The 22,499-nt window shown below is 44.3% G+C and overlaps 1 long non-coding RNA gene across 1 annotated transcript in view; it reads left to right on the top strand.

The window, feature by feature from the left end:
- LOC118357270 overlaps window positions 1-20,030 on the top strand; it is a 39,356-nt gene extending 19,326 nt beyond the window's left edge. The window contains exons 2-3 of the long non-coding RNA XR_004820253.1: window positions 372-480; window positions 19,884-20,030. This is a non-coding gene — a long non-coding RNA (uncharacterized LOC118357270). The remainder of the gene's footprint in view (window positions 1-371; window positions 481-19,883) is intronic.
- The last annotated feature ends 2,469 nt before the right edge of the window (window positions 20,031-22,499 follow it).

The following is a 22,499-nucleotide window of genomic DNA, read 5'->3' as shown; positions in this document are numbered from 1 at the left end:
GGAGCTCTTTCCAGCTCTCCCTCAATAGCAGGGAAGGCTGTGCATGCATTGCAAGCCTGGTCTTGCATCGGCTCAGAGACCAGGCTGGATGAGCCTACAGATCTTGGAACTCCTTTCTTCCTATTCCAGAAAGCTTTCTTTTCTCTCTGGCTTCTCACCTATCCACAGATATTATTGTCTTACATGTACAGTTGTCACTTTCCAGGTTACAAAGCAATTTCATACATAGTGTCTTAAACAGAATCTGATACCAGCCTGAAAGTAAGGAGGAATGAGTAAGGAGGAATTACTACAGATGAGGAAATGGAAGACGAGTAAGTTGGCCAAGGTCACAGAGTTAATCCTGCTATTTTGCTCCCCACTCAATATAGTACTGCCCACATTCTGAGACAAGTTCCAAGGATGTCTACAGGAAGCTGCTGGACCAGAAAAGCCAGGATTCTGATGAGTTCCATGTTGGGCACTGGGAGCCTTACCTGGGTGAGTTCCCTGGGCCCTTGCTTCTTGGGTCTGTGGTCCCCTAACTGGGCTTTTCCAACCTGTGATAGCTGTTTCTGGAATGTACCTGCCTAAGCTCATCAGGCCCACCTGCTCCTCTCTCTGTTGAATGATGCTCCTGGATTTGGACCTAGATCCTCACAATTTGTCTGCAAAGCCTATACCTGTCTCTCTTGTGTAATGAAGTGGTAGACTATTTATCTCTAGATCCTTTAGGGCTAAGGGCCTGGAGGAGCAAGCACTTGGGTAATAAATATTTCCTGCTTCACATTTTATTCCCTTTCGTGAGGAATTTCTCGTGTGTCCGTTTTGGTGATTTAAAGATTATGTCTCTTTTATAGATGGTGGTCTTGCTGTTATGATGATCTTTCTCCAAAAGTCTTTGCTCTTTGTAGGGTGTGGAAGTAAATGTCCATGCCACACACGCGAGTGCTAATGGGTGACAATTAATTCATTTAAAGTTGCAAACAAGTCAGAGATGAGACAGAAAGAGGCTCTAAATCTCTTTCCTCCCAAACTCTGTCTTTCCTTAAAATGACAGGCAACACTGGAGAGCCTGGATTCCTCTTCTGTTCAGTGGGGACAAAGGGCTAGTTATAAATCTCCTGAGTAAAAAAAATGCCGAGAAAATGATCAAAAGAGACATGATGCTACCAATCATTTGTTTCTCATCGTTTGGTCTCCTTCCTAACATCTAAAGCAAATGCTCAGAGAAGAAACTAAAGGTGGGGCGGTCACAGTTTAGAGTTTTACCAAATGCTCAGCATCACCGCCTTTACCCTCCCACCACCAAGTTCCAAAGGTACTTAGAACTCTGGCTCTCTGGACTTAGCTAGAGGTCCAGGATGGGCCTCAGATAGGGATGCTAGTCATGAAATAAGTAAACAAATCTGTGCAGTAGGCCGAGCACTGGCTGCAGTGGGTCTCAGGGGCTTGTGGCTTTTTGGCTGTGTTTGAAAGTGGACCAGACAGGCTTTGACATGGGAAAAGATGATGCTCTCCTTATCACTTTATGTCTTAGGTTGGGTACCCTAGAAGCTGGGCCCCAGGTGAGGATTCAGATATATATAACTTGGTAGGGCAAGGCTCTAGGAGAAAGGGAATGAGGGAAGCAGAATGAGACGGAGGAAGGAGCTAAGCCAGGATGTCAGCCCAGCTACAGTCTAGCTTTGATCTGATCCCAAAGGAGCATGGATTATATCACAGAGCTGGTCTCACCTTGAGACAGGGCTGCAGCCGTTTGATCACATCAAGCAGACATTTGTCGACTGCCCTGAACAGAGGTGATGGTGTAATCTCCAGGACAAGGGGCTCCGATGCAGTGGAAGTCAATTCTCCAGAGACAGGGCCAGCTGTGAGCCGTTCACAGCTATCCAGGAGGGGCACCGGTGAAGTCCACCTAGTACACGGGTCTGAATGGTGATCATCAGGGGCCATTTGGCATAGCTGAGGCCAAAGAAATACCGGTCATATTTTGGCTTCCTGGTATTAGATTAAGTAGGTTATATTGGGAGACTGATCTAGGTTTGGTGAGTCCTGAAGCTTATTACAATTTAGAGTCTTCTCTAAGAAAAAGGACACAAAATGACTTCAAAATTAGGTTCACAGCCTGTGCAGGTGGTAGTAATGAAGGATAGTTGGAAGAAAGACAGGCAGGGACAAGGGGTCCCTGCCCTAAGAAGAAACCACCCCTAAAAGGATTTTACACCCACCCGGGAAGGACCCTCCACCCTTTCCCATGTGATAGGTAGATGACAAAAACCTAATTGGATGACAGGCACATGGAGGGTTAAATCGGATTAAAAGAGCCCGCCAACAAGCCCATAAACATCCCCCTGCCCCCAGACTTAGAAACTCCGTGGCAACCCTCTCAGGTCCCCTTCCTCTTCGGGAGCTTTGTACTATCGTTCAATAAACTTTGCTCTGCTGCCCCCCACTATTCATCTGGTCTACCTCTTCATTCTTCAAAGCGGTGTGACCAAGAACCACAGGCACCGAAAGAAAAGAAATCCTGCAACAGTAGGGCCTGAAACTAAAGCTTTGTTAGTCCCATCCATCTCTGGGTGTTTTGGCTCCTTTATGCGGAAGAGAAGGCAGAGGATCACAGTTGAAGTGAAATTGCCCAAGGACATCAATCAAGGAAGTGGCTGGAGCTGGAGCCCTCTCCTTTGGGCTCATAGTCCAGAGCCTGCTCTGTGATAACACCAGTCAAGCCCACAGCAGAGGGCTGCGGGCAGGGTCAGGAGATAACAAATGAGAACATGCTTTGTAAGCTTTCCCTGAAGGGTCATGTGGCTATAAGGCATTATGATTCAATGGGCAATTGATCTGGGAGATGGGATGTTGTCAACTTGAATAATTTGTTCAAAGGATATATATTCTCTCCTGGGTTTTCCACACTGGCTTGCTAGGTTTGTACAATAGCAAATATCTCTGGCTTGATTCAAAGTTGCAAGCTCCCCAAATTGGCATGAGTAATAAATTGATAAATCTCCCAGGCTTGTGGCTACTTGCCTAAGCATGAAAACAGAACACAGAAGCTTTATCGTAGAAAACAAGAGAATTCCTCCTTATCACTGTACCAGAATGAATAGTTGATAAACACTCAACTGGTTCTTAAGAGACCAGGTTGAGGAGATAAGAGAAATAAAGAGTGGTCTCCTGAATTTATGGTGCAGAGCAATAACAGAGTAGGTTCCTAAAAACGTTTTCTCTGTCCAAAAACTATTGCCAATGGTCACAGCTAACTCTAGATCCTGGATGTACCAGTTTATGCCCAGTGAGTTTTTCTTCACCCAAGTTTCATCAGCAATGGGTCAGAAGGGCCCACCAATCCCCTGAAAATAACTGGGGGTCAATAAACTGGGATTATGTTGAGCCCAACCTAGCTCATTTGCATTATAAGGTCTATGGAGAATAAAGGCATGAGGGCTTGAGAGTTGCCCCTCTTCTATTTATATCACTGGCCTGCCCACCTTGCACGAGTAGAAATTACGAGTAGCATGCTCTTTCTCCATCATCTCCTAACCTTTCTCAGTTTTCGTACAGCAAGGTCATTTTGTGTTTCAACTCCTAGGGCACTGGTGCTGGGGGTGGGCCATGTGGGTATTCCCTCTCACCACTTTGTTTATAGAGCTACTCTCTGCTTGGCCTTGGAGAGGGTTCTTTAGGGCCATGAAGGGTGGGTAGGGGTGGAGGAATGGGTGTGGGTGGGGGCTGATGGGTAGGATGAAGCACAGAAGGTGAGGAAACTGGGTTGTCAAAATCCTGGGATTTTAGGATCTTGTGGCTTTGAGATGCAACTTTCATTGCTTCAGTACACTGAAGATAAACTCCTTGAAATAGAAGTGAGCCATGTGCTGAGGCTGGTATGCGAAGCCAGAGAGGGAACCACATCTTTGGAACTTCCCTAACTTTTTTGCATCCCAGAATTTTAGGTCAAGGGCTGCAAACAACCGTTACTTGGGTGTTACATTTAGTGAGGTATTGGACGATTTACTTAGAGAAGCAATAACCCAATAAAGCCAATTGTAAGGAACTCCTAAATTAGAATGTGTGTTGTTTAGACCTTTGTCTGTGGCATGTGACACTGCTTGCTACAGCCAAAAAGGAACAAAGAAGAAAATCAAATTGATTTCCGCTTTCCCTCAGAACAGGAAATGCACAAACATGGGATATGAGTTAGAAGGTCTGGACTTCTGTGCTAACTTTCTAACGTTGACCAAGATCAATAAAATGGAAACCACTCTCATCAGTAAAATGGAAGGGACAATGGGAGTTACCATATCTGAAAAGAGAGAGGGTATGAGGGTTGTGATTAGAAATTTTTTGAAGTGTAAGAGAAAAAATAGTTTCTGTTGGAAATAATAGAACTTCAGGTGACACCATGGGCATGACCCTTCCATTGTCCCCACATTTCCATTTCTAACACCAATCCCACTGAAACAGGTCATGTGGCCACAATGCCCATCCCACGAGCCCTTCGCCTCTCAGCACTCTTTGGATAGTAGTGAAAGAAGTTGCAGCCATTGTTTATTGAGCACGTGCAAGGAGCTTTATCAATATGTGTTAAGAGCTTTATCTCATTTATTTCTCACTATAAGCCTTTGTGGTATCATCATTTTTTAGATGTGGGAACTCAGGGATTAAGTCACTTGCCCAAGATTACACAGCTGACAGAAGTATAGTTCTTTCACTTTCTCTAAGTGTTCTTCTCATTCAGTCCAACTCAGATCACCCTTTTGCTGTTGCTGTTAATTTGGTCTTCTGATCTTTTTCTGAGGTTTCCACCTTAGCTGCCTGTTAATTTCATTGGCATATCTACAAACTCAAATGGATCTCGTGAGGTAAATCCTATTAAGTTGCATACTCTATGAGAAGAAGGAATTGCCTGTCATGTTCATGGCTGTATCCTCTGACACATGGTAGGTGCTCTATCCATATTTGTCATATGAATTATTTGTTATTAAAAAAGAATGGTATGTCCATAGGGATTTGCTTTTGGGCTGAGGTCAGGCTTCTTGAAGCTCTGGGTCTGGGATGATGGTTCCTGGGAGGTATTCTCTGGGGTTTGAGGGTCTGGGCAGGCAGATCCTCCCAGGGCAGCCCCGGTAGAACTACAGATGTAGGATCCATCCAGAATATATGTCTGCGTTCTGAAGACTGTTTGCCAGAATGCACACAAATATCATAAGGTGGTATAAATGTTCAAGAGATGGATGTATGTCTGTGGTCTTAAGGCCAGAATGAAATTTCTCCTGAGAATCCTCATAAGGAGAGTCTTGCATGATGGTTATACCATGTTTTCAATGACATCCATGCAAGAGACACCATGGAGATATCCTATGGCTAAGCTCAGTAGAGGTGGATGGTAGTTTCCAGAAGTGCAATCAGAAGTCATCAGGCCCAACCCTTGGATGCCACAGAAGAGGCAGCCCTCCCCCTGTTTTACTCATCTGATCTCCCTAGCTGATTCCATGTGGGGAGTTTGCCCTCTGGGAGCAGTTGGACACCCTGGGGAGACTTCACTCTTGGATTTTTCTAAAGGCAGCACTAGAAATTTAAACACACACTTTCATACACCCTGTGCCTTCTCTTTGACCCATTACTAATCCTGAAATGTGCTGGATCTAAAAGACCATTTCACTTGAAGGGAGCCAAAATAAGGAATAATAATACTTGCTTTCTAAATAAGACGATGGAAAAAATACAAAACAACCCAGCAACCCAGCCACCCAGTTTGCGGCTGGTGCTCTTTGTTTTGATGCAAATTTAAGACAAACCCTGCCCAGTAAAGAGAAAGGGGCAGGGCAGGACCTGGTCCCACAGAAAGGCAAGTTTGCATTCTCTCCCACGTGTTTGGCTAATGCCAGGGGTTTTGGAAAAGCCACTTATTCAAAATTAACACAAAGTTTTCCAGCCCTTGGGGAGTCTTACAATTTCCTTTGGAGCAGCAAAATAAATTTCAGACCTTATCATTTTGTCATTTAAAGTCCCTAAATCTAGAGCCAGTGTGATTAGGGACACTGGCAGAGTTGCAGGGAAAAAGCTCTCTCCCAAGACCTCGCCAGTGTTCCAGCGAGCTTGCCAGTTCTGCCTGTCTGTCCGGCTAGAGATTGTGTAATGCCAACACTCCTGGGAGCCTGGGGAAGCTGAAAGGGCCTGCCTGGTACTTTAACCTACCCCGGCAGGTCCCCCAAACAAAGAACTTCTTCATTGTCCCTCCATAGAACCAGCTTGGACCACATCCTGCTGGATTTAAAGATATAAATCACCCACGTACTGGCTCAGAGGTAGCTCTTTTCTCATTTGAGCAAGTCAGGACTTCTGAGCTGACTAGCATTGTACATCCCCGATGACCGTAGCCCCCGAGGGTGTGGCCTCCGAGTACACAGCATGGCAAACAGAGGTTCCACCGAAGGCAGAGCCGCTGGCTGGGGCAGGTGACGGACACCAGGATGGGATTACTGCTCGCTGAAGGAGGCGGTGGGGGAGTTAGCTCCGATTCCCCTCGGAGCAGCAGGATTACCGCTAAATTATAATCTCAGGGAGGTCCAGAAGTCCCTGGCTCAAAAAATTTATCTTTTAAATATGTCCACTGATAGGACCCTGTTTCTTGGTGAAAGCTGCTGGGCTTTAAGAGTGCCCTATTAAAATGTAATGACCTTATGGCGGGTTCTGCCTTAAACATGACCAGTTTTCTAGGAGAGACAATCAAGGGCAGGGAGGAAAAGGCTGGGGCAGGGATGGGGGGTGGGGCAGGGCAGAGCCCCGGGTGGGCAAGGCTTAGACTGGAAGAGAGGTAGAGGAGGTTGAGAGAGAAATGTTTCGTTTCCAGACTGCACTGCCTCCCATTGCCACCTGTAAGACAAAACAAGGCGTCGGGGTCCCTGTATCATCAGTGGGTTGAGGACAGAGCCAGGTTGGGAAGGAAAAGGGGAGAAAGAAGAAAGGAGGAGAAAGGGAGAAAGGAAGTGTGCTTGGGTGGCTCAGATGGTTAAGCATCTGCCTTTGGGTCATGATTCCAGGGTCCTGGGGTCGAGTCCCAAGGCTGGTTCCCCACTCAGTGGGGAGTCTACTTCTCCCTCTGTGCCCCCCCCCGGCTTGTGTGTGTGTGTGTGTGTGTGTGTGTGTGTGTGTGTGTGTGTAAAAAGAAAGTAGAAGCCTTGGGGGGGCGCGCCTAGCCTCCTCCAGTGTGGAGGGGTCATGCCCAGTTGTCCTCTCTAGCCATCGGCTGCTGACCCAAGGTCCATGGATGTGTCTGAAGGTGCAGGCAGTGGGGGAGAGCGGAAGGGGCGCTGGCCTGGATGGCAGGAGTTCTGGTCCCTGTCCTGCAGGACCTGGCTGGGTCACCTCTGGGGTTTCTTAAACACAACAGGAGGGGTTGGTAGAACGGAACAGTTCTTGAGTGGTGAGTTGGTGATGATGGGACAGCCCTGCGATTCTACCACCAGTGGGGAGCAACACCCTGCCCAGAAGATGTCTTGATGAACCCAAGGGAGCAGCTTACTGTAGAGGCCTTGGTCGCCCCAGTTCCCACCCAGGGGCCTCACTGTTGGCAGAAAGTTTATAGGAGAAGTGCTTGGAGACGCTGCTACTCTTAATTCTTTTCTATAACCTTGAGATAACAGCGCCTTTGAGTCTCAAGCAAGTCTCAAGTTATGTAACTCACTTTTAATAAAACTCTCCCTGACTGCTTTATATTCAGCCTTTTAGCTGCCCTGGTTTGAGGCTTTAATTGAATAGGTAGCCTTGTATTTATGCTAAGTGTTTTGTTTTTGTCTTTCAGATCTTGACAGGATAAGAACATTGGTTTGTTTAGTAAACACTGAGGCCACTCTACCGCCACCCAGCTGCTTGGCGCATGGCCTGGGGCAGCCCTGGGAAAGCTTCACTCTGAGCACAGGGCTTCAGGGGAATGAGCCCCAACCAAGGCAGATCTGCCTCCTTCCCAAACCCATAGCCCCTCAGAGAACCGGACAGTTTTGTTCTTGTCTGTAGAGCCAATCCCAGGGACAAGCTGCAGTCATCGGCTACTCCTTAGAGTGGGTCCCTTCCTCCAGCTGTAGTCCTTTTAATGAGCTATTTACTAAGTTTTGTTTAGCGTAAGTGCCGTGCTCCACCTTGCCCTGGAGAGGGAGCTCTCCGCAGGAGCAGGGTGCCCACAGGTGCGCTTTGTATGGGGTAGGTGCGTAACCATGCAGCCAGCAACCACATACTAGGTTGTGTTTACTAGGCCCTGGGCATGCTGGGATAGATGTGTACATAAATTAAAAAAAAAAAAAAAAGCTTAGAGCTATGTTGGCAAAACTAGAAGTTTCCTCAAACCCTCATGTTCTCTCCTGCTAAGCATTTGGGAGGTTGCCATCCCCTGATTCACTACTTAATGTGCTAGATCCCTGGGATGGAGCAAGGGAATGCAGGAGATGAATAAGACCTGTTCTCAAGGAATCCACTAGGCCAGTTTGTCGGGGTGGGGGGGTGGTAAGAACAGATGGGGAAATGAGTAACTCTGATTACAGCGAGGTTGGGGTCTTCAGGGAGTGATGCATTCAGGGTCATGGGAGCAGTAATTGGAGGAGGAGGACAAGAGGGCTCCAATTTTATAGAGTATGAGTGCAGCAAGGGTTTGACAGGAGAAGGGGGGAAAAGCATTCAGGCACGAGGAACAGCATGTGTAAAAATATGGAGTCAAGAGAGGATTTGCTGGTTTCCAGAACAGGAACGAGTTGCTGCAACTTTATTACAGGTGTGGGGAAGGTAGGGGAGGCAGAAGAAGGAGAAGGCTTGGAGAAACCATGGGGGGTGAGGCTGGGAAGGTTAGCTATGGCCAGATTGTAGAAAGCCTGGCCCCAAGGCCTAGTAAGGCAAAGAGAAATAAGTAGGGCAGCCCATAGAAATGCTGGTCTCAGCTTCCTGTGCTGGTTGAGAAGGACCCTGAGTAGTCAAAGGAGGCATATTTACAAACCTCTGGGTCCTGACTTGTTGCTGAAGCTCTGATTCTAGAAATTTGCAATAGCATTTGGACACATTCAGGGGTTGGGGCCTGTCTGGGGAGACCTTTTAAAGAAAAAGAATACCAAATTGGATTACAAGAATGCTGGAGTGCCTCCCAGGGTCTTGGAAGAGTCTTGTACAAGTGGGGCACTGTGAAATTTACCCTTCACCAGCCTCAAAGTGAATCCATCTCTGGAACCTGAGTGGTGTTTATCTGAAATACTGCAAGTCAGAAGTAAGGCAAGATTTTATGATTTCACAGCTAGTTCCCTGGGAGAAAAGTCTTTTGCTGCCAGGTCTTCCTCTGCTATACACGAGTCTTGGTCCTGTGCCCTCTTTTCTACCTGCACCCTTTCCCTAAGTGACCAGCTTCTAGCACAATCCATGATGTCTTCTGGGCTCGGGCCCCCAACTACCTTTCAGGCCACCTCTCCTCTCTTTCCCTGCTCTAGCCACAGGGGCTCTCTGTCTCTTCTCACACATGTGAAGCTCCCTCCCATCTCAGCACCCTTGCCTTGGCCCATCTGGGTCCCCTCTGCCCCCAGAGCCTCCTCTTCACTTTCGGGACACAGCTTCATTGGCCCCCTTTCAGGGAGGCTGTCCCTGGTCGTCCAACCTAATGAAACCTCCTAGTCACTCTCTATTGCACTGCTTTGCTTTCTTTTCTTCATAGCACTTTTTAACCAACCAAGCTCACTTATTTACTTACTATTGGTTTCAGGTGTGCAACATAGTGATTCCACAATACATTACTATATGTGTACTATACATCACTCAATGCTCACCATGGTAAGTGTAGTCGCCATCTGTCACCGTACCACATTAGGACAATATTATTGACCGTCAAAGTCATCTTATTTTTCATTTGGCCTTTTACTATCTATAAAAATGTCTCCTTACCACATAAGCTGCTTGAGCGCTGGGGCCTCGTTTGTCTCGCTCACTGTGCTCTATCCTCAGCCCCTGGACATTTAACTTTAAAACAACAGAGTTTACTGACAGCACTCTTACACAATTATCATCCTTTGCATTTGGGTAGCACTTTCTAGTTTCCAAAAAACTTTTACATACGTTGTCTCACTTTTACCTCAAAGCAACCTGATGACGTAAGTAGGAGAGGGATTGTTATCTCATCTTAAACACGAGGTAATTGAAATTTAGAGGGGTGGAATGACTTGTTAGAATTTTCCAGCTAATAAGTGACAGCCCCAGGTCCCCTTCCACCCAGACCAACTCTCTTTTCATTTTGGCTCATATTTTGCTAAGACTTGTTTCTTCTCCTGTTCCTCAGAGCAAGGGAATCCATCCACATAAGGATTGAGAAAGCACCTGTTCCCGTCCCTCTGAGACCTTGGCTTCCACATAAAGATTTATGGCAGACAGTCTAAGCTTCACCTGTGGGCTGAGCAGAGAATGAGAATGATAATGATTTCCTTTGGACAATAACAACCCATTCCCTATGTGCAGCAGAATTTTGTTACCTATCATGAAAATTGAAAGGGACTTGAATTTTCATTTTGATTTAATGTCGAAAGCATCAACTACTGGGCAATTACACATATTTTACCCTTAAAGGCAAACCCATTAGCTGGTGATTGAAGAATGAAAGCCAAACTTGCTATTTTTAAAAAGAGAGGTATGACAAGTAATGTTTTTCTAAAATTGTCTAGAGAATCAGTAACAGAACAGGGAGTTCAGAAACTTGAAATTCCTGGTCCCAGTCAGACTGCTGGAAGTCAATTTCTAAAACTCTTCTGGGCTTCAATTCTCCATTAGTAGAGATCTTTAGAAAATGTTTATGCGTTTAAAATACTCGATGTGACCCTTGTATGGGTTTTTTATTGACAAACTATGTAGAAATGTGTGCAAATCACAGAGCTCAGTGAATTTGCACAAAGTGAACACTCATGTGATCACCTCCCAGATCAAGAAATAAATCATGATCAGCCCCCCAGAGTCCTCCTTTTGCCTGGCTTCCAATAACCACCCTTCCTGAACAAAGGAAACCACTATCTTGAGTTCTACCACAATAGATTAGTTTTATCTGCTTTTGAACTTCATACAAATAGAATCCTATTGTATGTAGTTGTCCTTTTGTTTTGTTTTGTTTTGTTTTTTTTGGTCTGGCTTTTTCTGCTCCACATTGCGTTGGTAAGACTCATCCATATTGTTGGGTATAGTTATGGTTTGTTTATTCCCATGGCTCTTTAGTAGCTTATTGCCTGAGTATGCTACATATCTATTCTGCTACTGATGGCCATTTGGGTTGTTTCCAGTTTGGGGAATATTATGAATAGTGCAGCTATGACCATTTTTATATATGTCTTTTGGTGAAAATATATGTGGATTTCAGTTGGGTGTAAATCCAGGAGTAAAATTTCTGGATCATAGGATATACTATATTTACAGATACTGCCAAAGAATTTTCCAAAGTGGTTTTAGCAATTTCTTCTTCCATCATTGATGTATGACAGGCCCAGTCGCTTTACATTCTTTTCAACACTTGACATTATCTATCTCCTGGTTTTAGCTGTGCTGGAGTGCGACCAATGATGGATTTTAATTTATTAAATTATACCAAATTAAATTAGTTATAATTTAACAAATGTATTTGTGGAATGGTACCTAAGAAACCCGAGATTAGGTAAAGATTAGATCAATTTTGATGCTCAGTTATATTCTCATGTTGCTCTCTAATTCCTTCGTACGTATAGCTTCAGCCTACCCAACAAGATGGCAAGCTTCTTGAAGTCAAGGGCTTTGTCATAAACTTCTTTCACATTTGTTGTAGCCCTTAGCACAGTGCTGGGCACAGAGTAGTTCTGATTGAATTTGGCTGAACTGAATAATGGAGGCAAACCCACCAAAGTCTATGCAGTATCTCTCTGTTCCCAGTTCCTTGCCTAATTACTATTTTCAGGCACTTCCTAGGGTGATGAAAGGATCAGAGAGGAGTTCTAGAAAATGTCCAATTCCTTGATGTTCTACCAGAGCTTACATTCCAGGTGTTTTTAAAACTCTTTAGGTAGAATGAGCCCTTCTGTTTACAACAGGATTTTCCTGAGGCAGGTACCTTAGGCCACCAGAAAGTAGAACAGACAGAAGACTGTCTTACCCTGCGTTTTCAGGAGGAAGCATTGTTTGTGTCCTTCCGTGCTTGAAGGGGTGCTTTGGACTCAAAATGTCTGGTCTTATTACACTAGCCTAATTTCCCTGTAGCTGCAACCAGTTTGATAGAAATTTCTCCAAAGGCCACAGTAATCTCTATGATACTTAGTTCCCTGTTTTGCTGATTTTTTTTTTATCTGTCCTAATTTTTAAGAACTATTTCTGTCATCTCATCAGCTAAAGAATCTGTACTCAATTGTCCATTTCAACATGCAGCCTTGTATCATGCTATGCACATTTTTGTTCATACTGAATGTTGGCTATTTCTGGACTGAGATCCTGAGACGTTAAGTTAGTACATTTTTACCGTTCTGATTTAGTTTGGAATTAGGCACTTACTGAAAATGATTGGTAGAACTATCCCTCCATTCCCATCCCTGGCCCTCCAGTTTTGGACTCTGACATTTAGCAAGGAAGATAGGTTGTAACGGATGTGGTCATTAAGTGGGGATTAAAGAAGGAAGAAAATAGACCTTGAGAAACATGTATAGAATGCTGACAAAACAAAGCCAGTTTTCAGAGTCCCTTTGGGCCACCTGCTATCAGATCTATCAAGGTAAGCACATGTGTGTGTGTGTGTGTATGTGTGTGTGTGCACGCATACCTGTGTATGCGTCTGTGTGTCTGTGTGTAGGGGATGGTGGAAGAAATGAGAAATCCCTGAAAAGAATATTGTGGTAAGATCCCAAAAGCATATCAGTTAGTAATTGTATACAGTCACTAATGGGAACAGGCTTGTTCTACAAGCTGAAATCATGATCAGTAGGTAATCAGATCTAGTGCTCTGGGGCCTCCCCCGACACGGTGATTGCTGTAGACTAGACCAGAACACAATAGTATGTTTGATTCTTTCCTCTTTCTCTCCTATCAGGACTGGCCAGCTTCCCAAGATTTGTGGGGAGAGGCAGGAGGGCTGTGAGTTTCAGAATGTTTCTCCGTGGGGGATGGGCCTCATGGCTCAGCCCTTCTCAGAGATCATATGTCTCCTATTGTGTGTGTAATACATGTATGTCTCTTCCTTCATATATGCATTTGCTTTTCCATCTCAGATTGAACTGGCTATGACTTATCAAATTCAGGCACATTAGGCAAGTCCATGTGTAGTTTTGATTAGGTAGCCAGGGGCCATAAACTTGGGATGGATCAAACAGGCAGATGAATATGAAATGGGGTCTGTAGCAAGCTGGAGAATCTACTTCCCTTCCAAAGAGGGATCACAATTCAGCTTCAGACAATAGTCACCGTGTGACCCCATGGTCAGATCTGATTTTTTTGAGAAAAATCCAGAAATCCAGATTTTTAAAGATGTGATTTCTTGATTGTTAAATGTTTGTAATTAATTTAGAAATTTTAAAAACCACTTTATAGGCTAACTATGTGAGGATAAAATAGAACAAATCTGTAGGTCCTCATTTGGCTCCCAACCCTGGGCCTCCAGGTTAAAGTGACTTTCTGCAGAGAAAAATCCAACTTATTAAAGTTACTTTAACTTATGGGAGACTATGTTATAAGGATATGTGTGACAATAAGATAAACAGGATTTTCAACTATGCAGTAAGCCCTCATAGAAACCCAGGACCTCTATTAAACAACCCAGGTCAAGGGATGAACAGGAACAACATCTAACTGGTACTTACTGATTATTGGAAGGTCCTTTATCACCGTCAGTGGTACAACTTATGCTTCTCAATTGGTGTTATGTTTCAACATAAGCTGCCTATGACTCACATTAATTTTTTTGGTACTTGTAGAATTCTTGACTGGGTCTCAGGGCTTTCAGGCTTGCTCCTAGCCTGTTTGTGAAGGGCCTTCATTACTTCAGTTATGCCCAAATTTGGGGGTGGAGGGTGGAAGAGTCCTTATCCTTGTGTCAAGCGGATTGTTGGAACAGGAGCAGCAGCTGGTAGGTCAGGGTATGTTTGGAAATCATGTTCCTCTCTAAGACAAACAATATGGCGGCCTCTCCATCAGCCATTCCTCCCTTCTTCCTGACTAACAATATCTCAATTTGTTCTGATATCAGGCAACTTATGTCCTTCAGGGAAAGCTGATTTCAACCCAAAGCAGGGTGGATCTTGATTACATCGAACCAATCACAGCAAGGCCATTTTCCTTGTCAAAGTTTAGTTTAGGAATTGGCATGAGTAGCAATTTTGAGCAGTGAGATTGCAAGAAAGTTTAAAGAAAGCTTAAAATTAAATTAAAATTTAAAAAACTAAATTAAAACGTAAAATTCCCTCTGAATAAAAGAGATTCAAGGCAAGAAATAGACGCTCTTTTGTTCACGCTGTTGCATCTCTATGGAGCACTTACAACTTTGGCAGCCAGTTTGCAACTGTAGAGGATAAATGTGAGGACAAGGGTCAAGGTTTTGGTTGGAGGAAGGAAGAGCAGAGGAAGGAGAAGTAGAAAGTTGGAAAACACATTGCAACCAGATGTCTTAATGATGTCATTGAACAGTGAGCTTATCAACCCTGAAATGATTTTACCTTTGAACTTACTGTTACATGAGATACTACATTCTCCTTTTTGTTTCTGATGTTCCTGGTTGGGGTTTCTGTTATTTTCAGCTTAAAGCATCCTAATGTATTATCTGTTATTATTCCACTTGGAGTAATGAAATAGCCTAGCTTTCCCTTAAAGATTAGATTGTGTCCTCAAAAAAAAGAGTTTACTAGAGGCTGCCTATGAGTTTATTGCCCTTTGGGACACCTGGGTGGCTCTGTCGGTTAAGCGTCTGCCTTTGGCTCAGTTCATGATCCCAGGGTCCTGGGATCGAGTCCCACATCGGGCTCTTTGCTCAGCAGGGAGCCTTCTTCTCCCTCTACCTACCGTTCCCCCTGCTTGTTCTCTCTCTGTCTCTCTGTCTCTGACAAATAAACACATTACTTAAAATCTTTAAAAAAAATAAAAAATAAAAAATAAATGTTGCCCTTTATGCTCCAGTCTATGTTGGAGGAACCTGCTAAAGACTTGCAGATGTGATCAGAGCTCTCACTGGCAGGAGAGAAGAGCTATCTTGGAAACCTCTGGTGGATTGGTAGCTTGTGCCCAATACCATATCCTAATACTGTATATACCCCAGGTATGCTACCTGGGGAGCCAGGCACAGTCTTAGATTTAAAATACTCATATTCATTGAACTACAAATGATCTAATTTTCAAAGGATCTATTGAGCCTAGAAAGTTGCCTTTGGGTTGTGATCACTATCTACAAGCCTAGTGTAGACCCCCTGAGACACAGTCTACTAGATCCCTGCCTCTGTCACTACAGAGCCCACACTCCTCTCAGGGTGTTTCCCCAGCAGCACTCCCAAGTCTCTCCTCTACAGAAATACTTGATGCTACTGTCCTTTATATTTCCCTCCCACCTTTGTTGTCTGTATGCTTCTCCCCTTCCCTGCCACCCAAGAGGGAATAGCTGGCCAGATTGCTTTAGCAGATGCTGGGGAAAATAGAATAGAAACCAAGGTCATCCTATTCTTCATTTTCTGGCTGTGGGATTTGGGAGCACCATCTTTTGGTGAGCAGATGCAGATTCCCTGGAATCACATGTGATCCTAATACATTCATTTATTCTCTTTTTTGGGGTTCCTGAATTTTTGTTGCTGAATTTCTCTTTCCTCCTTTCTGACCCACAAAGGGCACTTCTTTGCTTGTTAGCCTTTTCTTACCTTCCTAAATTGAACTTCCTCTTAGCTTCTTCTGCCCTTTCTCGACTGCTCACAACTAGCTCTTTTACCCCCAAATATCTCTTTTCCTTTTTTCTTTTTTTTGTCCCCCACCAGAGACCTGTTATTTTCCTTCCAGCCGTCCTGGAGCATCTATGTGTACACCTGGAATTTCAGCGGTTTCCTAGAGCTCTCCTGTCTTAATTTTGGGAAGCTGCCATGTCTTAATCTGTGCATAATGTTTAGCCTCAACCCCAGAATGGCCACTAGTGCCTTGGTTCTCACATAAGCATGATGAAAGATGTTAAAATTGCTCTGAAAATAGTTTTCCTTGTTAAGGTATTAGACTGAAAGATTTTGTGTCCTTCTATACAACTACAACATTTATGGTGAGACATAACCCGCTTATCTTGTCAAGAACAAGTCCCCTACCTACCCTCATGATGAACTTCCCCTAGTGTTTCTTCATTGCATTTGACAAATCCTGTCACTCACCATCATTCAGGAAAAGAAAACATGAATGTGGGGCACCTGGGTGGCTCAGTCGTTAAGCGTCTGCCTTTGGCTCAGGTCATGATCCCAGCATCCGGGGATCGAGCCCTACATTGGGCTCCCTGCTCTGCAGGAAGCTTGCTTCTCCCTCTCCCAGTCCCCCTGCTTGTGTTCCCTCTCTGGCTGTGTCCTCTCTGTGTCAAATAAATAAATAAATAAAGTCTTAAAAAAAAAAAGAAAACATGAATGTATGTGAGGACAGAGTTCCAATTTGGAATGTAGGGTGTTGCTGGTCTTGACCTTCAGATTTAAATATACCCATGACTAAAATATAAAAATGCTGTTTTCCAGATGGATATGCACATTTTTGGTTTTACATACTTAAAATAAGAACAGGAGGAAAATATTTAACCCATGCTGAAATTCCTAAGTATTTTTTAACAACTGTTATAGGGCAATTTTGTCTTCCTGAGTGAGGCCAAAATACAGCTAGTGAAGACAATATTTTTCCTTCAAGTCCCTTTTGGCTTTGCACCCATTTTTATCACCAATGTGCATTGTTTTGTGCTGGGTTGGTCAAATATCCACTGCCCTTGCAGGGAGGACAAGTAAGATTAGTGAGGAGTTGGGCCTGAGAAGTGAGTGGCAGAGCAGAGGCACAACATCTAGAAGGTGCTGCAGACCATTGGTTAGAGAGGAGAGACCAGAAACAGAGGAACTGACTTCATGAGACTTTGAGGCATTCCCAGCAAGAGGTGAGAGGAAGAAACTGCAACATCTTCGAGAATCTTCAGGTACGAGCAGAACTGCTTGGAACAAAGCATGGCAGGGCTGGTCGGAGGTTGATCTCACCACCTCTGTATGGGATCTTCTCAGCTGCGGTGCCCACTGGACCAGAGGCTCCAGGAGCATCAGCAGTCTGCATGCTTGGCACGGATCCTAGCTCTCTCCATGGGCACTGCCAGCACCAGCAAGGAGATGGCTTTGTCCTCAAAAACTCGGAGGAAAGTAGATGCTGATGGGAGGGGTGCTGGAGGAGATGGCGCAGCTGGGCAGAGAAGTACAATTGAGCATGAATACTTGCGCAAGAGGAAGCCAACCAACCAGCCTAGAAGTGATAGTAGTATGTTGCACCCCCTTCCGTTTTATGGAAATGTGGTGCATGATGGATAAATACATTTTCAAGCGATCCTGTCACAGACTCAGAATTGCAATCTGGAGCCCACAGTTCTCCAGTTTCTGGATTATCTGTAGCAAGTGTGATTACTTCTAAGGATGAATTTCCATGGATCAAAATATGTTGTGCTGGGAGTGAGCATACCTTTAAGATGCCCCAGAGGCTTCTGGGAGGGAGCAGAGAACATGGGCATGAGCATGGGTACAAGATCAGGGCATACTTGGTCTCTGCGAGGGTGGCCTAGTGTAGTAATGGCTGACGCGGCGCTTCTCCAGCAACAGGTGACTCTCCCCTGAAGCATTTGAGAAGCGAACCACACTACATATACTGGAGCAGCAATCACTTTATCTTCTGAGATCTGCCACTGATGTCACGCAGTGACAAGGAAGGGACTCATGGTGGGGGATAGTCAGGCCAACCCCAAGGAGCTTTTAGTATTATACACCTAGAGTCCTCAAGCTGCTACAGGTAAGCAGAACTCAGCAGTTCCAAGTGTGCACTCCCGAATTCTACCTGTGAGTTCAAAGCCCTGCTCCACTATCTTATAAACTGGGTAGCTCTGGGCAAATTAAAAGTTTAATTTCTCTTGGCTTCAGGCTTCTTAGTGTAAAATGGGTATAGTAGTAGTACCTCTGTTTTAGAGATATTGTGAAGCTTAACTGAAAAAAAGTGATATAAATATATTATTATGGCAACATGAATTACCAGACATATATAAGAACCTGATAGATATTGTTAATAAGTCTTGGTGGAGGATTCCAGGGATCTTCCCCTGTGATTTGAAAATCTGACTCTGGTATCTTAGGTTCCATTGTTTCTACTCCCTCCTAGAACAATAGCTAAAGGAACAGGGTGGCAGACAGAGTGAAAAGCTTACTCAGGTGGCCATCTGGCAAGGGCAGGGGGCCTGGGATACATGTCTGTGTCCTAGTGCTCTTGTGTGGGGTGTTGCTGGGCTCTGCTGTGAGTCCATTTGGCTAGTCTGGTCCCGGGGGCATCTTGCACTTGACTCTGCCATTGGAGTTGACCTGCCTGGACTTTGTTCTTGGTGCGTCCAGGACCCAGTGCTCTTTTTTGCTGATTCAGGTCACCTTGGTGTGACATACCTGTCTGAGTTGCACCTACAACCTTCATCTGATTCCTGGTTTAGGCTGAACACTGTACTCACAGGCATGCCCTCTGGTTCCCAACTCAGCTGCCTTCCCAGTCCTTCATGGAATATATGGCGACAACCAGGTCTCAGCCAAGGGAAGCTCAGAGGGATAACCAAGGCCCATAGCCACCTAACCCCTATGCACCACTATTTTTAATCTACAGCAGTATTTCTTAAAGAAGCAAGCCACTCTGCAGCTGTTCCCTCCCCAAGTTCCAAACAGGGGAGGGGCCAAAACCTCCGTGGCTTCCTGTAATCCCTTCAGTCTCTTAAACTTCAGTTTCCTGAATTCAGGCCCTAAAGGAGCAAACCGGAACATAGTACCCTTTGTCTCTCTGGTCCTTGTTCTTAGACTCAAAGGTGATATGTTAAAAAAAAAAAAAAAGCTCCAACAGTAGGAGAGTCGAAGGAAAATAATGTTTGGGAAGTATGGAAAAAATGTAGTCTAGGGGAAATCCTTCCAATCACTAGATGGGTACAATTGCAAAAAGAAGATTTTGACCCCATCAGTAATGATTAGAAATGGAATTTCTCTTGGGGCACCTGGCTAGCTTAGTCGGTTGGGCGTCTGACTCTTGGTTTCTGCTCAGGTCATGACCTCAGGGTTGTGAGCTGGAGCCCCGCATTGGGCTCCGCACTGGGCATGGAGCCTGCTTGAGATTCTCTCTCCCTCTGCCACTCCCCCACCAAAAAGAAAAAAAAGGAAAGAAACAGAAGTTCTCTCCCGTCAAGAATCTACTGCAGGGGCGCCTGGGTGTCTCAGTCGTTGGGCGTCTGCCTTCCCCTCAGGTCATGATTCCAGGTCCTGGGATTGAGCCCCGCATAGGGCTCCCTGCTCGGCGGGAAGCCTGCTTCTCCCTCTCCCACTCCCACTGCTTGTATTCCCTCTCTCGCTGTGTCTCTCTCTGTCAAATAAATAAATAAAATCTTAAAAAAAAAGAATCTACTGCAAAATGCAGCATATGCAATTATAAATGCTGCATGCATTTCAAGTCAGAGTATTTGAGATCAGTCACTGAAAAGATAACTTGATATGCCCTGAAATCTGACACTCCTGCCCAAAAGACCTGCTAGGGATCTCCCCAAATTTGACAGTAATCCTCAAAATTCACATGACATCAATAAGAAAATGTTAAAAGCTGACAGAGACCTTTAAAAACTCAATAAATAAGAACTTTATTAACTATGCTAGAAGAAAAACTAATTTGTCTTTCCATTTTCTTTTCAGAAAATGATATCCCCAGATTGGTATACTGTGAAGAGCCAATCGAAGACTGAACAGCCAAAACTTCAGAAAAATAGTTTTAGAAAGATATGTCATAGGGGCACCTGGGTGGCTCAGTCGTTAAACGTCTGCCTTTGGCTCAGGTCATGATCCCAGCGTCCTGGGATCGAGCCCCGCATGGGGCTCCCTGCTCTGCGGGAAGCCTGCTTCTCCCTCTCCCGCTCCCCCTGCTTGTGTTCCCTCTCTCGCTATGTCTCTCTGTGTCAAATAAATAAATAAAATCTTAAAAAAAAAAGAAAGGTATGTCATAAAGTGAATTAATAAAAACATTATTTTTCTGTATGTTTGTGGTATGTGTTAGCTTTATAAAATTTGTGATTTCTCATTCTAAATAAGTATTTACTTTTGCATCTAATTTTGGTTCAGAATTTTTTTTTTTTTCTGAAAGAGGTTCCCCAAATTTGTGGATGCTTTAGGCCCCACAAATCCTGGATCTGCTCCTGATGGGTGCTGCATTACCAACAGTCTAATTTACAATGACCACAGTGGATATTTGGGCACGCCTGTGGGAACATGTCCTGCAAGTGAGTGCCATTTAACATTCATATCACTGTTAAATAAAACAAGATGACAACAACAAAAAATTAAGATCCACTGTTCTACAGTAGAGGCAAACAAGTGACTTTACTGGAGTGATTACCACCATCCTGAATTCAGTGTTTATTGTTGCTACGTACTTGTTTATTGTTTTGGCACATAGATATTTTTGTGCGTTGGTATCATACCATACGTAGGCATTCTGGTTATCTATTGCTGTATAACAAATTGCCCCCAAACATAATGCCTTACAACAACAATCATTTCATTATGTTTTATGATAGCTCACCTTCTGGGAGGGTGATCAGGACAAGCTTGAAAGATAAATATTTGCTGGGCGGATCAGGTGGTGGTGGCATTACCTGCTGACATCTCAGCTCGAGCAAAGAACGGTTATGGGAAATAGAAAGAGGGAGTTCACTTTCTGAGCACTTGTACTTGAAGACAGACCCTGAGAATATGAGGGAGGGGAGAAGTGGCGTGGGGCTTGGGGAGGTGTTTGAGGTAAGGTGCAGATCTAACTGTCAAAATATAACGATGAAACTACTCTAGAAGGATTAAATAGGTTACAACAAGGACAATCAATTCTAAGGGCATTGTCAAGGTGGAGTGTTCTGCCTGCCAACTAGCCAGTCAGATTTGGGAGCTTGGAATTAAGCTTGGGTGTGAGTTAGAAAAGATCTGGCTGCTTTCCAGTTACAAATAAAATATGTTGATTGTAATAGGTCGCTGTAGATATTGTCCTCATCTTAAAAGCAGCTAAAATATGCAATCCTTCTGAGATGCCTGGATTTCGCACTGACTTCAAAGGCATTCCTGAAATCTGGGCGTGATGGGGAGGATATTAGGTGTACCCGGACAGGCTCCTTAGAGACGATATCATTGTCTGCCCTGTTCTCAAAGGAACAGAAAGCACACAGTAGTGTTTCTTTCAAGCCACAAGCCCATTTTCTGTGTCGTGATGGCTACATCCACTTCGTTGTTACTATTTTTGAAAAAATGTGGTAGAATATGATAATCATTCCTAAAGAGTTCCGGACAGTGTTCTTTCCTTTTGTACGCTGATCTTCACTTAAAAACTGGGCTCTGTCTACTTTTCCAAGTAGTCTCAAGCAAGTCCAGTTCACAGATTTGGATTTTTGTTGCTCCTACTGCTGACTTACTTTAGTGACAGCAAGACACCTATGAATTCTATAAAAGTCAGTCACTCAAGTAGATGCTCTTGTTGCATTTAGGAGAGTGCTTGTCAGAATGCTCATGGGCACCCTTGTCCTGGACTTTGAGGGGTGTCTACCTCTACTCCAGCTACCTGAAACAGTCTCCTGGACATCCAGAAGCTGCTTCTAGCTACTTAGTGGTCTATAGAAATGGCTTATGATGACAGAGTTTTCAGTGCCTAGCCTTAAGACCAGTGTGTAATCTGGAGATACATGGTTAAGAACACAGGCTCTGGAAGCAAACAGAGCTGCATTTAAACCTTCAGCTCTTCAACTTACTCGTCATGTGGCTTTGAACAAATTATGTGACCTTTTAAAACCCGGGTTTCTTCTGTCAAAGGCTGATGATGCCAATAATACTTGTCTCATTGAGGTATTTTGTAGATTAAATGAAATTATGAATAGATATTATTATTAATTATATTTTTGCTTTTCAGTCTATTCCTGGATTCAAAGGAGCTACTTCAGTGGAGCAATAATCATGATGGCTATCACTTAGTACCATGTGCCAGCCACTGGGCTAAATACTTGATCTACATTATCCATAATCATCATGACGAACACGCTAGGAAGAGACCTTTATGTTACAGCAGAGGAAACTGAGGGTCAGAGAGGTGAATTAACTTCCTCAAGGTTACAACACCAAGCCGCAGAGCTGGGGTCTGAACTCCAAAGTTGGCGTTCTTTTTCACTAAGCCACACCGATGCTAACGTATTCCAGTTCAAGTCGTTCTCTCTCAGGTTCAATGTGGGTTGGAAGGGTCGTCATTTCCCTCTTGCTCTAGAGAAAAATAGACACCTACGA

Source organism: Zalophus californianus, chromosome 8, assembly GCF_009762305.2.
Source record: "Zalophus californianus isolate mZalCal1 chromosome 8, mZalCal1.pri.v2, whole genome shotgun sequence".
Lineage (NCBI taxonomy): Eukaryota > Metazoa > Chordata > Mammalia > Carnivora > Otariidae > Zalophus > Zalophus californianus.
Note: the sequence above shows the minus strand (reverse complement) of the source record. Positions and strands in the feature narration are given on the sequence as shown.